Here is a 10,991-nt window from a genome sequence, read left to right on the forward strand (position 1 = left end):
CCAATATGCTGATGAGAATGTAGTCTGTGTGCATTTAGAAGACCCACAAGCTACTCTAAACACCTTTGCAGAAGCATACGAGAAGCTCGGCCTCTCATTGAACATCGAGAAAACCAAAGTGCTCTTCCAGCAGGCACCAGCCAATCCCTCTGCAATGCCAGAAATACAGCTTAACGGTGTAACATTAGAAAATGCTGACCATTTCCGCTACCTTGGCAGCCACCTCTCCACAAAAAGTCAACATTGACACTGAAATAGAACACTGCCTGAGCTCTGTGAGTGCAGCATTCTTCCGAATGAAGCAGAGAATGTTTGAAGCTTGGGACATCCGTAGGGATACCAAGGTGCTTGTTTATAAAGCTATTGTCATCGCAACCCTGTCATACGCCTGCAAAACATGGATAGCCTACAGACGTCATACTCAACTCCTGGAATGATTCCATTAGCATTGCCTCTGAAAATTCCTGCAAATCTCTTGCTGGAAGAAGCAAAGACCACTAGCACTGAAGCGATATTCCGATGCTATAAACTCCACTGAACTGGCCACATTATCTGAATGCAGTCTCCCAAAGCAGTTACTATACTCCTAACTCAAGAACAGAATATGGAGTGTTGGTAGACAGGAAAAGAGATTTAAAGATGGGCTTAAAGCTAACCTTAAAAATTTTGGCATGGATATCAAGAACTGGCAAGCCCTGGCCCTTGAGCGCTCTAGCTGGAGGTCAGTTGTCTGTTACCCAACCCTTTGGTCTAGAAACGTTTACACTTTGTCCTTTGGCCCCAAAGCACTTTAGAACTGTATTATTGCACCTTAGTTTAAGTGGCCCCTCCATGCCATCCCTTCCGCCAACCTGGTCGTCCATTTTATCCTACTTTATTTTTAACTGATTTATATGTTAACTGAGTTTTATGGTTTAATCTATTGTTTTGTTTAAAGTAACAGTTTTGTATAAATGCAGTTGTTACTGTGTTTTTATTGCAATATGTTTTAACTGATCTACTTGCTTTGTATCTTTGGGCCTGTGTCCCGTGTAGCCACCCCGAGTCCCTGCTGGGAGATGGTGGCAGGGTAGAAAAATAAAGTTACTTACTTACTTACTTGTGACCAGTAATGCTGTGGAATTTGAAGAGGCATGAATGGAGGGTGAAAGGGAGAAATGTGCCAAGAGGAAAGCGCATCAAGCCAACCCTGATCGCGACTTCCTTCCATCTAGAAACCAATGTCCTTACTGTGGAAAAAACATGTGGTATCCACCACCAGGCCACCAGGCCACCACACCTAGAAGACAATCATAGTTGGACAACGAGAGATTGCGTAACTCACTACAGACATGAAAGTCAGCGTTAGGGTTTCTTCTACTAAAATTTAGGTAAGCCATTTTTGTCTTTCTCCTTTTCTATTGCAAGATAGATTTCATGGGAAAAAGTCACTTTTCCTTGTTTTTAAAAAAATATTACAATACCATTTTGCACTTTTTCTCCTGTTTCCCACCTCTTATTGTATTGGCTATGCTTCACTCTACTTGATGTAGATAACAAATATTCCTATGACTATAAGAGGATGTCAGAATTCAAATTCTTTGCTCAACAGGTGCCATTTTATATGTAATAAATTTATAATGAAGATAACCACCACCAACACAGGCAAACTTGCCTCAACAGTATCTCTTTAACAATCTTACAGAACCTTTTTGCCAAAGAGTACAAGCCCATTTTATTACATGAAGAAAATGGCAAGAAAAATGTGCTAAATTTGAAATGCACGTGCTCACAGCAGAACAGATCCAGCATCCATTTATACAGTTGTTCATAGCTTGGTTCCCACATTCAAGTTGATACTGCAGACATTAAATTCTCCAAACACATCTTGCACATTTTCCCCAGTGTATGAGTCATTTCATACTTTCAGCTTCAAAAGACACAAAGGGGTAAAAAAATCTAGTGATATGCCTTTTGGTCGTTAGGTAGTGAGAGAACTCATAATGACTTAGGACTTCGTCATATTCTCTGTGCTGTTTCACCAGCCTCCGTGGCAAAACAGCAGGGATAAGGGGTGACTCGGTTTCCCTATGCATCACTTTGTAATGGAGACACTTCCCCATCACACAGGGGAAGCATCGCCAAAGCGGCATGGATTCATACAGCTTCCATTGGAGCCTACACAACATGGTCAGGCTCCCGTGTTTGGAGGGAAGTGTCAGGACCCAGGCTGCAGAGCACCAATAACCATGCACAGAGACCAGAATCTATCTAATATCTTTATTAAAGGAATATATAAAGTCAATAAAAACAAGTGAAGAATATAGTTCAGAGGTGGACCTTACAGGAAAGGTCAAATTTAGTCCAGGAAATCAATGCCCAATATGTGATATTAGAGTCCAAAGTTATAATCCAATAACCGAAACACACACTTTGCCGAGCAAAGTGTGGGGAAATGACAAGGTCCTTTAGTCCAATGGAGCTTGACAACAAGGCTGGAAAACAAACTAGATTCTTGGCAAACAAGACTTGATTCGAGGCAACAAGAAGCAAGAAGCAAGAACAGGGTCCGTGGCGAGGTCCGGGGAACAAGGCAGGCTTGGAACTAGAACAAGGTCCTGGAAACAAGGAACTGGAGTAGCGTAGTCCACACACGATCTCACTCCCGAAGCTGACGAATTGACTCCGCAAGGATCTCCTTGCGGGTAAACACCTATATAGGATCTTGTTTTCCCGCCAAGGAACACTTTCCCTGGGGAACAAGAAGTGAAACCCAAACTGTGTCCAGATGCATGACTCCTTAAGATTTCCCAAGGGAAACAGGCTTAATCAGCTAATTGTCTGGCAGCGATTCTGGCGCTTCGGCGCTTCGCCTCCCTAGCGCCTCTATCTCTATTATAATTATCCTTACGAGAGAACGGGGGAGAATTCTGCCCAAGGCTTGTTTGGCTGACTTCTTGAGGGCAAACATCCTGCAGGTGCAGGGGCTCCAATTCTGACTGAATCGGTGGGAAACCCAAGTTTTCCTCTTCGTCTGCCACAATAGTACTAGGAACGGACTACATGGCCCATGAGACATCACTGGAAGCTTCCTAGGATGCTTCCAATCTGGTTGTGGGCAGGGCCTCCACCAAAAGTCCAGCAATGTCATGTGATGGACGCTGTGCCCATCTGTCACTGGACTGGTGGTGAAGAGTCCTAGGATGCTAAAAAAGACCCATGTGATCTATCTTGGTTATGCCAACAACATTGTGTTCAATTTGTCTGCTTCCACTTCTGTGTCATGACATGCTTTTCACATAGAGCAGCAGTTTACATTCTGAGGATCAGGCTACATTTGAAATTGGGCATACATTGTAACAATATGCAATGTAAAAGTGGCTCATTTTACATTGGGGTGGCAAAGTGTAGCCCTATAGATATTATTGGATTGTAAATTGCAACATAACAAATGGAAAGGAATCTTTGGAGTTGCCAACCAAAAATATTTGTAGTGAGTGATTCCCAGTGATGTTTTGTTTTCTCAAATCACAATGTGGGAATTATTTACTCTGATTTAATTAAGACTGAGCTCACTTGAATGATGTTTAGGTCATCCTCTGATGCACAGAAGTGAGCAGAAGCAAGAGTGTGTGTTTTCTTCTCACCTTCCTGCTTTGCATTAGATATGCATAGACATGTTTCACTACATCTGATCTGGATCCTATCTGTGTAGACCAGCGGTTCTCAAAGGGCTCCACAAAGCATACTAAAGGGCTCCATAGTTACCTCCTCCAAACTTTTGCTCCTCTTTCCTGCTCCTCTGCCTCATTCATCTCCCTCACCACCAAAGGTCTTTCCCTGCCTCCTCCCTTGCCACCATCCTTTCTCCCCTCACCTTCCTTGCTTCAAAAAACACAATCAAAGTACCCCCAACAGATGGCCATCCAGCCATTGTAGTAATAATAATAATAATAATAATAATAATAATAATAATAATAGCAACCCCAGGGGCCATCCAGTCCAACCTACTTCAGGAAAAGCATAATCAAAGCACCCCTAAGTGGTAGGAGGGAAATAGGGTTTTTCTGCATGGCAGATGGGGGTTGGACTGATGGCCCCTGGGGTTGCTCCAATTATTATTATTATTATTATTATTATTATTATTATTATTATTATTATTACAAAGGCTGGATGGCCATCTGTTGGGGGTGCTTTGATTGTGCTTTTCCTGCATGGCTTACAAAAGCTGGATGGCCACCTGTTGTGTTTTTACTGCATGCCAGAAGGGTTTTGGACTGAATGGCCTCTGGGGTCTTCCATTGAAATGCTGTCAAGTTTATGTTGCCAAAAAGTTTGCCCATGCCATACACACACACATTTCTTGGGGCACCACAGCTGGAAAAGTTTGAGAACCCCTGGTGTAGACAACCATTTGAATGTTATACTTCCACATAAGTGGTTGGCAGTATTGAAAATACTTCAACAGTCTATTTTACCCCTATGTGAAGGGAAGAAAAACATCTGACCTGACCCCTAATGAGTCAGAACAGAAAACAAAAAATGTTACACAGATGTGTTACTTCACCTTGTCTCATGGGTATTAAAGACCTAAGAATCATTTCAATAAACTTTTGCTAATGTGACATATAGAAGCAACGTCTGCATCCAATAAAAATGTTTCTGTCATTTTTGACAGCACTTCTCCAAAAGAACATAAAATCCCAACTTAATTTTCAGATATGGCTTCATTAGCATTAAAATTACCCACAAATCCCAAATCAATATACATATGTTAGTAGGACCTGTCTATTCTGCAAAGTCCTTTCTCCCACTAATCTGCTCATAAGCACCAGGGATTTTACACGGTCATTACTGTTCACCTAACTGTGAAACCGCTTTAGTGGGATCTGTCAAATCAACCATACCACGGTCTGCTACTTTCTATAATTTTTAAAGTATAAACATTGGAATTATTCTTTATGTTACAGGTGGGCAAAATGTGGCTCATGCACCACATGTAGCCTTTGAGCCGTAAACACCAGACATCCTTCCAAATGAAAAAAAAATCTGGTTGATTTTCACCCATATTCTAATATCTCCTGGAAAACGTAGTGCTTTTGTTCCTTCAAGCTCCTAACCTCATGGCTTAACCTCTCAGAATATCCCACCCCAAATTGCCGGAAATGCATCCAAAATTCGAACTAGAATTTCCAGTAGTGACAATTGTGTAGCCCAGTGGTTCTCAACCTGTGGGTCCTCAGATGTTTTGGCCTACAACTCCCAGAAATCCCAGCCAGTTTACCCGGGACCCACAGGTTGAGAACCACTGGTGTAGCCGGTTGTGTGTTGAGGTGGCGAGAGGCTCTGGGGAAAAAAATGTCCTCTGTCTCTTCTGCACTTCAACAGTCCTTCTATATATTAATGTAGCAAAATAATTCACAATGCCTCAGTCCTTCTAGAAGCCACGGAATTATTTGCTGCGGTCTTCTTTTGTAACTTTGCTTTCATTATATTGCTTTTTGCAAAGTGGCTTTGCTACACTTTTATTAAATCCCAAAGTAACCGATAATGTCTTCAATTCATTACTTCCAAGCTTTACTTTTCATCTTTCCTTCCCTCACTAATAGGTTTTCCTTCTCTTAAATCATAAGGTTATGACTGATGAAATAATATTGAGGTAATTTGTCACAGGACACAAAAAGCAAAGATGGGCCCCCTCTTAACATTTTGTATTAATATGCTAATACTATCTGAAACCTTCTATGAATAGAACAATAGCAATCCAAATTTATACAAAATACAGGAGAGGAATGTGTAAATCAGCAGGAACATCCTGACTGATGGAAATAAAAATTGACAGAGAGACAACCTTGACTTTGAATCTAATCTGATTTATTTCATTGCCAATGAATATGTTGTTTCAGTGGTCATAAATGGTGATCCTTTCTGTTTCTCCCTGTTAAGGAAATTGAGCTTTACTAAGTTCCTATGAGTTTTCTGGGCTGCATGGCCATGTTCCAGATACATTCTCTCCTGATGTTTCACCCACATATATAGCAGGCATCCTCAGAGGATGAGGGATCTATTCCCAGCAGATCCCTCAACCTCTGAGGATGCCTGTCATAGATGTGGGTGAAACATCAGGAGGGAATGCTTCCGGAACATGGCCATACAGCCCAGAAAACTCACAGCAACCCAGTGATTCTGGCCATGAAAGCCTTCGACAACAAACTGAGTTTTAATCTAGGGCAAGGGTTCTCAAACCTTTTCAGCCACTGAGCCCTGGGAAGGTGTTTTGCCTCTTTGCTGGTGAGCCATTCATAGAAATGAAGTTAAAGACAAGGGGAAAGAGTTTATCCATTTTTTGAGTGTGTTCCCCTCTTTTTTTTTTTATTTTAAGCTCATAGTCCTTTTTGCTGTGCTGCAAGGACCTACCTCAGTGGTGCGAAATAGTAAGGAGGTATTTGCATGGAAAGGAAGGAGGGAGGGGAAAAGAGGCTGAAATGCCTCTTGGGAGAGGTTTGGCTCTAAAATGCTTTTGGACGTATTTCCAACTTGCAGAAATTAAACATGAATATAAACAGAAGGCCCTGGGGGAGGCAGTGTAGCACAGGCTCTGGTAGCAAATGGTGTGAAGGCAGCAAATGGTGTGAAGGAGATGAGGAAGTGGGGGGCTGCAGGTCCCATGCCGAGTGCCTGACTATGCTTCATGGATCACTAAGGGCTCCACGGAGCACACTTTGAGAACTGCTGATGTAGAGAGTCAGTTTCAAAGATCCAGGTCAACTAGGAAGGTATCTTAATTACCAGTATTCAATGGCCTTCTACTTCAGTTAATTTTTTTTTTCCGTGTCAGGAGCAACCGGAGTTGCTTCTGGAGTGAGAGAATTGGCCGTCTGCAAGGACGTTGCCCAGGGGATGCCCGGATGTTTTTGTTGTTTTTACCATCCTTGTGGGAGGCTTCTCTCATGTCCCCGCATGGAGCTGGAGCTGATAGAGGGAGCTCATCCACACTCTCCCCAGGTGGGATTCGAACCTGGCAGCTTTCAGGTCAGCAACCCAACCTTCAAGTCACTTAGTCCACTACGCCATCTGGGGGCTCCACTTCAGTTAATGCCACTTCAGTTAATGTGAATATCTTAATAGATGAGAACTATCGCCCATAGTGTTGAGGAGATGCAGAGACAGAGTTTAGCAATGCATAAATTGTTTAGTGTCTTCTCTATATGCCCTGGGAGGATGTTGACATTCTTTTCATCTTCATCAAATTACATGTTTGGAATCTTCTGATCTTTGGATGCCTTAGGCTTAAGTACAGCTAGAAAAGGGAGGAAGCAAAGAACGACAAGCATTATAAATGTGGGCATTTATGTAAGACAACTCTTGATTATTTCATTAGTTTTTGCTGGCTAATGGCAAGCAAATGAGTGAGTGGAATTTTAATGTGGGCAGAAAAATTTACAGTAGAAAGAGGTGGTTGTTAGATGGGTATTTTTGCAGATGTATACATTTTTAATGGCTGTCCAGTCCACACCAGGAATGTGACAAACATCACATTGATGTGATTGACTTTGGAAAACTGATTTTGCCACCAGTCTAATGTCCTCAGTCTTTGTGTTTCTCACAAATGTTTGTGTGAACTAATTCAATTAGTTCACACAAACAGTAATTGAGGTACTCACAGGAACACCTCCTCAAGTGAGAGTCCAAGAGTGGCAGGTAAAAACCCAGAATGTCAATCAGTGGCTGATACCAGATGAGAGCACACAGACGTCTGGGCAACTTGGAAGGCACTGAACAGACTGCGCTCTGATACCATGAAATGCAGAGCCAGTCTTAAGAAATGAAGATATAAAGTGGAGTCCATGACATGCGAGTGTGGGGAACAAACCATAGACCACTTGCTACAATGCTGTCTGAGCCCTGCTATATGCGCAATTGAGGACCTTTTTACAGCGACACCAGAGGCACTTGATGTGGCCAGCTTCTGGTCAAAAGAAATGTAGCATAATGCCAAGTTTTTAACTTTGTTTTTTAAAAAATACATTATAGCTGTACAAGTTATTTCAGAACCACTGGCAATTATCTTCGAGAGTTCTTGGAGAACGGGAGAAGTCCCAGCAGATTGGAGGAGGGCGAATGTGGTCCCTATCTTCAAGAAGGGAAAAAAGAACGACCCAAACAATTACCGTCCGGTCAGCCTCACATCAATACCAGGCAAAATTCTGGAAAAGATCATTAAGGAAGTGGTCTGCGAACACTTAGAAACAAATGCGGTCATTGCTAATAGTCAACACGGATTTACCAAAAACAAGTCATGCCAGACTAATCTGATCTCTTTTTTCGATAGAGTTACGAGTTGGGTCGATACAGGGAATGCTGTGGATGTAGCGTACCTGGATTTCAGTAAGGCCTTCGACAAAGTCCCCCACGAACTTCTGGCAAACAAACTAGTAAAATGTGGGCTAGACAAAACTACGGTTAGGTGGATCTGTAATTGGCTAAGCGAACGAACCCAAAGGGTGCTCACCAATGCGTCGTCTTCATCATGGAAAGAAGTGACAAGTGGAGTGCCGCAGGGCTCCGTCCTGGGCCCGGTTCTGTTCAACATCTTTATTAACGACTTAGACGAAGGGTTAGAAGGCACGATCATCAAGTTTGCAGACGACACAAAACTGGGAGGGATAGCTAACACTCCAGAAGACAGGAGCAGAATTCAAAACGATCTTGACAGACTAGAGAGATGGGCCAAAACTAACAAAATGAAGTTCAACAGGGACAAATGCAAGATACTTCACTTCGGCAGAAAAAATGGAAATCAAAGATACAGAATGGGGGACGCCTGGCTTGACAGCAGTGTGTGCGAAAAAGACCTTGGAGTCCTCGTGGACAACAAGTTAAACATGAGCCAACAATGTGATGCGGCTGCTAAAAAAGCCAATGGGATTCTGGCCTGCATCAATAGGGGAATAGCGTCTAGATCCAGGGAAGTCCTGCTCCCCCTCTATTCTGCCTTGGTCAGACCACACCTGGAATACTGTGTCCAATTTTGGGCACCACAGTTGAAGGGAGATGTTGACAAGCTGGAAAGCGTCCAGAGGAGGGCGACTAAAATGATTAAGGGTCTGGAGAACAAGCCCTATGAGGAGCGGCTTAAAGAGCTGGACATGTTTAGCCTGCAGAAGAGAAGGCTGAGAGGAGACATGATAGCCATGTACAAATATGTGAAGGGAAGTCATAGGGAAGAGGGAGCAAGCTTGTTTTCTGCAGCCCTGCAGACTAGGACACGGAACAATGGCTTCAAACTACAGGAAAGGAGATTCCACCTGAACATCAGGAAGAACTTCCTCACTGTGAGAGCTGTTCGACAGTGGAACTCTCTCCCCGGGGCCGTGGTGGAGGCTCCTTCCTTGGAGGCTTTTAAGCAGAGGCTGGATGGCCATCTGTCGGGGGTGCTTTGAATGCGATTTCCTGCTTCTTAGCAGGGGGTTGGACTAGATGGCCCATGTGGTCTCTTCCAACTCTACTATTCTATGATTCTATGATTCTATGATTCTAAGTGTTCCCTCACTTATCGTGGGGGTTAGGTTCCAGGACCACCCGCAATAAGTGAAAATCCACAAAGTAGGGACGCTATATATACATATTTTTGTATTTATACACTATTTTAAGTCTTTATCAACCAATCATGTGTTGATAAATCGCCACCTCTTCCCGTTGCTGCTTGGGCTCCCTTCCTCTCCCTTCTCCTTCCTCCCTTCCTTAGGCTGTAAATTGTAATTTTTTTATGATTTATAGTATTCTTTTAGAGTTTATTGATAAACTGTGAAACAGTGAATCCGCAAAAAGCGAACTGTGAAGTAGTGAGGGAACACTGCATTCTCAATTTGTCTCTGACACAATAAGTAACTAAATAGTAGGCTTGCTCAAATAATTCGTTTTCCCCGTTAACCGTTATTAATTCGTTATTTTCGTTTGTTTTGAAGCAATTTTGAAGCATTGGTTGTCCACACGTCTGATATCGCGGTTTCGAATCGCGAGAGGCTGTTTTTCGTTATGTCGTCATTTTCTTCGTTAGGAAAAAAAAGCTTTTGCAAATCACCCAAACCATTCAGGCCCTTTCCTTTTGCCCCTCAGCAAAAGGGGCGTCACGGGCTCAGCCAATGGGAGGGGGCGAGGGGGAAGGAGGCCGAGGAGGAGGAGGAGGAAGACGGAGGGGGGAAATGGCCGCCGCCGCCTCGCCTCAGCTCAGGCCTGGTGTCTCTCTGAGGCGGGAAGGCGGCGGATGGAGCCGAGACCGAGAGAGACAGAGAGGGGCCCGGCGGTGAGGTTTTGACGTCTCTGCGAAGCTAGGCAAGTGGGGTTTATATATCTGTGGAAGGTCCAGGGTGGGAGAAAGAACTCTTGTCTGTGGGAGGCAAGTGTGAATGTTGCAATTGGTCACCTTGATTAGCATTGAATAGCCTTGCAGCTTCAAAGCCTGGCTGCTTCCTACCTGGGGGAATCCTTTGTTGGGAGGTATTAGCTGGCCCTGATTGTTTCCTGTCTGGAATTCCCATTTTCTGGGTGTTGTTCTTTTACTGTCCTGATTTTAGCTTTTCTGTAGCTAAAAATGCATATAAAATTGATTCTATAGGGAGGATAAATGATTGGATTTCAACTCCTACAGCTTGGCTTTCTCTGCCAATAATGGTACCCATCTTGGATATTGTAAGGGATTTTTTATTATTATTATTATTATTATTATTATTATTATTATTATTATTATTAGACCTTGCTCCCAGGAAGGTGCCTTCGCTGTGGCTCCCAACTTATCTATCTATCTACCTTTCCACATATTCTCCACATTGTGTGTATGTGTATGTATATTATATATACATGAGCCCCGATGGCGAAGTGTGTTAAAGCACTGAGCTGCTGAACTTGCAGACCGAAAGGTCCCAGGTTCAAATCCCGGGAGCAGAGTGAGTGCCCGCTGTTAGCTCCAGCTTCTGCCAACCTAGCAGCTTGAAAACATGCCAATGTGAGTA

Source organism: Anolis carolinensis, chromosome 3 (assembly GCF_035594765.1).
Source record: "Anolis carolinensis isolate JA03-04 chromosome 3, rAnoCar3.1.pri, whole genome shotgun sequence".
In the NCBI taxonomy this organism is placed as follows: Eukaryota; Metazoa; Chordata; class Lepidosauria; order Squamata; family Dactyloidae; genus Anolis; species Anolis carolinensis.